This window comes from Fukomys damarensis, unplaced genomic scaffold (genome assembly GCF_012274545.1).
Source record: "Fukomys damarensis isolate Sample0158 unplaced genomic scaffold, DMR_v1.0_HiC HiC_scaffold_39, whole genome shotgun sequence".
Lineage (NCBI taxonomy): Eukaryota > Metazoa > Chordata > Mammalia > Rodentia > Bathyergidae > Fukomys > Fukomys damarensis.
The window spans coordinates 56,450,498-56,456,283 of NW_022900951.1; the positions used below are offsets into that span (position 1 = coordinate 56,450,498).

The following is a 5,786-nucleotide window of genomic DNA, read 5'->3' on the forward strand; positions in this document are numbered from 1 at the left end:
GGATTATGTAGGTGCAAGTTTCCAACAGTGAATGTCATTGCATTGTATACCTTACATGTACTAATAAAATTAATTTTACAAAAAGGATTCAAGAGGTATGATCTTGAACTTGCCAGAGGCCTGGACATGGAGAACTTCCCCTCTAGCTTTCACAGGCCGCATTTAAACTGCCCAGGAGCTGCTCTATTGGATTTCTCCAAGAGTTATTCTGACTTGAATATTTTATACTTCTATGAATGTAGGGCAGGGAAAAAAAATCAGTTGAGGTAATTTGGGTTCTAGAATTATGAGCAAAATCTTTATGTTCTCCAACATGTCTTTTTAGTGGTATAACAGACTTAGCAATAAAGCAAATGTAGTTTAAATAAATGAAAGCCGGGTGTAGTGATGCATGCCTGGGATCCCAGCACTCAGGAGGCTGAGGCAGGAGGATCACCATGAGTTCGAGGCTAGCCTGGGCTACACAGTGAGTTCAAGGTCAGCCTGAACTACAAAGGGAGACCCTGTTCAAAAATAAATTCTTAACAAGGATCTGACAAACCCTTTGATGCCTAGGCAGTCATTTAAGATAAAGTTCGGACATAAATGGTTCCTTTATTTCTGCCTCAGTTCATCCTTAAGAAACGGTGACTTACAGTAGCTAGACTTCTAAATGATGGTGATATAGAAATGATATCAGACCTCCAAATGATATAGGGTAAATATAACTCCCAATCTGTTAGATGTCAGATATACTGAGTTCGTGTTCCCTAAAACTGAAGAATGAATTCTAGGAACAATGGGAGTTAAGAGTAGGAAATATTTATTGAGAGGAGTGATTTTAGCTCCTGAGAGGCAGGAGGGGTCCTGAATGGGTGGCTGAGGAGCCCAATTTTTAGGGAAACTTTTATAAAGCATAATCACATGAAAACAACATGGGTTAAAGCTATGATCAACCAATAATGTTACCAGTATAGTTACTTAGGCAGCAGTGATCTAATGGGGGAGCAATCACATAGCAAGTATACATGAGAAGAACAAAGAACTTTCAGGAAGGTGATGGGTATGAGGGTCTTGGTCACCCACTGAGGTGACTGATGTCTAGCTAGACTTCATTAGACCAGGTGTTACCGCTTATCTCATCCCTTGGGGAAATATGCAGGCCTGGTCATTCTGTCTTTATCTTTAGGCCTGGCCTCCAATTGAGGTGCCTCTGGACACAGTTGTAATGTGTTTTCACCTCTTGCACTGACTCTCTGGAGGGCCCAAGCCCTATCTGATTGCCTATAATATTTCTACCTAACTTAGCTGTCTATAATGGGGTCCGTGAACGGGGCAGTCCTTATAATGAGAAAGGTCACTCAACTTTAGACAGAGGGGGTAGCACCAGAGAATCATTTGTATTTCACCAGTCAGAGAAATAACCACTACCTTCTTCCTACTTCTTCCTTCTCAAGACCCTTACTGTCACCATTCAACATGGAGCCTGAACTTTGAGCGGTGCTGGGGAGCTCAAGACTGGAAACATAAGCAAGGGAGACTCGCTGGGGGTTGCTCATTCTTCAGGAATATTCTTCTAGTTTTGCTCCCCACAAACAAGGCGGTTTCCAAGCCCTACACACACCCACCTGCTGCTTCTCTGCCTGTCAGGGCCCCAGCCCTCAGTCTCATTTAAGTTTATCAGGTCTCAGTTTCTGCCTGCGGAGAAGAAAAAGGAAGAAAGAAGTTGCCACAGGGGAAGCAGGGGGAGGCTGGTGTTCAGATGGAAGTGTCAGACAAGGAGAAGCAGCCTATCAAAGCAACAATCTCCATCACTTCTGCCTTTATTGGCTCAAAGTATCCTTTCAGTCCCGGTGGCTAACAGCGAAGATGAACTCCAAGGCAAGAAATCGCTGGCAGCCACCAATCACTTATCCCAACAAATAGCCTAATCGGCACTGCCCTCAGTTGGTCAAACAAGTGTATTACAACGCAGAGCACTTTAAAAAATTGGCATGAAACGCTAATGTAGGTTTTTGGAGAACAGTGTGATATACAATTTGCGATGGTCATATCAGGGCAATCAGCATATCCACACTTTCTCTCCTTTTTTTGTTTTTTTGAGACAGGGTCTCACTATGTAGTTGAGAATGACCTGGAACTCACTATGTAGCCCAGGCTGGTCTTGAACTCACAGAGATCCTCCTGCCTCAGCCTCCCGAGTGCTGGGATTACAGGCGTGCGCCACCACGCCTGTTTTAAAAGCCAAGTCATGCGCCACCATGCCTGGCCCACACTTTCTTTCTTTTATTTGTTTGTTTGTTTGTTTTGGTACCAGGGATTGAACTCGGGTCCTTGCGCTTGCAAGGCAGGTCACCGAACCGCTGAGCTAAGTCTCCGGCCCTGGCTCACACTTTCAAGCATTAACCATTTCTTTGTTTTGGGAATGTTCAAAATCCTTTCTTCTTGCTATCTGAAATGCATGTTATTGCTGAGTATAGTTAAGCTACTGTGCTACAGAACTTATTCCTGCTGTCTAATCCAGGACTCTACCCATTAAACAGCTTCTCTATCTCCCATGCACTTTCTTTCTCAGCTTCTGGTAACTGCTATACCACTTTCTCCTCCTATGGAATCAACTCATTTAGCATACACATATGAGTGACGACTGCTGATTTTGGCTTTCTGTGCCTGGCTTCACTTCACATCCTTTTGGACTTCATTTGTTTTTTTCAGAGATTCTTGGTCCTCCTCCTCTGAGAGTAAGTGGATGGGAAGATGATACCCAAGTGCAGCCACTCCGTGGATTTTCAGCACAAAACTATAATTAAATTCTGAATGTAAATGTACCACCCCCAAAAGGAGGGAATATTTATAAAAAATAGAGATTGATATTACAGTTATGTAGACATTCATTATATTTTGTAACATCTATGAGTATTTGAAAATAAAACTGTCACTACACATGAAGTGATACTCCTAATCTAATGAAATCTGCTTATAAAGAAGGAAATCATTTCAGTTATGTTTCCGGGGAAGAGTTCCTGCACAATGCAGCAAGTGGGAACAGTACCCTGACTACCCATACTACAAAATTACATCAGGAATCTCACGTCATTCAGGCAGGAGGACAGCACATTACGTAGGTCGATTCCTGGACAAAATGTTTAATTTGAATGAAATTATGAGGGAGCAATCAGACAAATCCAACTTGCAGGGCTTTCTGTAAGATTGCACTGGGGGCTTTGGGCCCGGGATTTAGCTCAGTGGTTCCGGCGCCTGCCTTGCAAGCACAAATACCAAAAAATAAAAAAATAAAAAATAAAAAAGGTTGCACTGGATCTTCAGAAATGTCACTGTTGCGCAAGGCAAACACAGTCAGGGAAAATGCCAGTTTAAAGAGCACAAGAGAGCCTTGGCAGCCAAATGCAGCTCAAGACATTTGACTGGCAAGAGTTTTCAGAAAGCAGCTATAAAGGACATTATTGGGACAAGAGAAAAATGTTATCCGTCGTCAGCTAGAAGGAAACTGTGTTGTCCCAGTGTCAAATACTCTCAGTGGGATAACAGCACTAAGGTTTTGTAGGAGGCCATTCTTTTTCTTAGTAAATGAGTGCTGATGTCTTCAGGGATGATGTAACACAATATCTTTTAGTATCACAAATGACTCAACAAAATGATTAAACGCACACACACATACAGAGGGTCAGGCACAGTAGCAGTTGCCTATAGTCACAGCTACTCAGGAGGATGAGGCAGGAAGATTGCTGGACTCAGGAATTCCAGCCGGTCTGGGCAACACAGCCAGACCCGTTTTCTGAAAAAAGAAAGTAAAATGAAGCCATGTATGGTGGCCTGCACCTGTAATCCCAGCACTCTGGGAGACTGAGGCTGAGGCTGGAGGATTGCAAATTAGAACCCAGCCAGGGCAGCCTAGTGTCTTAACAAGATCCCTGTATCAATAAATAAAAAGGGGCTTGGAATGTAGCTCAGTGTGAAGACCCAAGATTAAATCCCCAGTCCTAAAATAAATAAATCAAAAGAGATATAATTTAAAGTACACACAGCATAGCATCCATAGCACCAACCCTCAAAATCTGGGAAGAAGAATGCTTTGGATTTAGGGCTGAACTTAGAGTCACTAAAGCCAGGGAATTGTTTGTGGGTGGCATCTATGGTGGAAATATCAAACCAACTCTCTTTTTGTGTTTGATTTTGAAGATGCTTCAAATTCAACTTGAGAAGGATATCATCGTAGAATTTATTTTAAAAAATGAAGATTTCAAGTATGTCTTCATGTTGGGCACACTTTTCATGAGGCTGATGAGCACTGTGATTGATCGCTGCAAGTACTTGGAAACTTTCTACAAAGACAATTGAAAAAATCAAGAGCCAGAACTGAAATGGAGAGTTTGCACTGATGCATGTAGGTGAGTTTATTGATGAGCTGCTGCACAGTTCTGCCCTGGCTACAGAAACACTGTGAGCTCGAAGAAGCTGAGCAGTTGGATGATGTGTAGTCTAAGGAAGAGGAAGAAGATGAGAAGTTAGAAAGAGTGTCATCACCTGAGCATCGTTGGAGAAGCTACCGAGACTTGGACAAGCCCTGTGGCTTTCCCATGCTGCACTACGGGAGGAGTAGGAGTCATCTCCCAGAAGGTGGAGCTGATCTCCCAAAAGAAGAAGTCCTCCACCCCCCAGAGAAAGGAAGGCTTTAGAGCAAGAGCCCAAGATGCCACAGAAGCAGGTCCCGAGATCGATGACAGATCCTGCTCCAGGTCCCCAGGTCATCACCGTAGTCAAAGACACAGGAGCCACTCAGACTCCTGAAAGGTCAAAGAAAAGGCATAAGAAGAGTCGGAGAGGGAATGAGTAATGAATTCAGTTTGGTTTCAGTCCAAATGGCCTCCTGTGGATATGAGGGTAGAAATCTATGTGGAAGGATTAAGAGCTGCTCTCCTGGCAGCTATAATATTCTTTGTTTTTTGTACTGAGTTTCTTTTCTTTCCTTCTTTTTTAAATGGAAGAGGTGCTGAGTTTTGTATCTCTTTTTTTCTGCTGTAAACATCAAGGATAATGTTTCCTAAGGTCAGTTTTTTACCCAATCAGCTACAATTATATTCAAACTTATGAGGGTAGAAAGGATCTGAGAATTGGGGATGTGAGAAAAGATATGGCCACACTGGTGACCTTTTGCCTTTTCATTATTAAACCTGAGACACTCATTTGTCAAAAAAAAAAAGTATACACAAGCACAAACAGAGGGAGATAAGAAATGAAATAAACGTGACAAAATGTTAACAACTGGTGAATCCATGTGAAGCATAAGCAAGAGCTACTGCACTTACAACTGTTGTGTAGATCAGAAATTTTACAGAGTAAACGCTGGGGTAATGGGCCATTTTATCCGACTTTAAAATGGAGGAAAAAAATCAACAATTTCTAGAGAACATAACTTGCCAAAACTGACGCAAGATGTAATAATGAAAAAAAAGGTGGAACAATGAATCTGAAATCATTCCACAACCACAACAGCTATTCATCATGGGTCAAATTGCTTTACCCTATAATCTGATAATAAACAGGGGATATAACTTCAGTTTCTTTGCATTTACTTAAACATGTTCTATGAGCTAGTATGTGTGGCCTGTTTTGGAGAACAACCCTTGTGCAGCTGAGAAGAATGTGTATTCTGATTTTGTGGGGTGGAACACTCTGTAGACATCTAATAAATCCATTTGTTCAAGAGTTTGGTTGAGTTCTAGTGTTTCCTTGTTGATTTTTTGTTGTTGTTTTTTGGGGGGGGTTGTTTTGTTTTTTGTTTTTTG

At 42.0% G+C, this 5,786-nt stretch overlaps 1 pseudogene; it reads left to right on the top strand.

The window, feature by feature from the left end:
- Window positions 1-1,741: 1,741 nt before the first annotated feature.
- On the top strand, window positions 1,742-4,834 carry LOC104850869 (annotated as a pseudogene).
- Window positions 4,835-5,786: the final 952 nt, after the last annotated feature.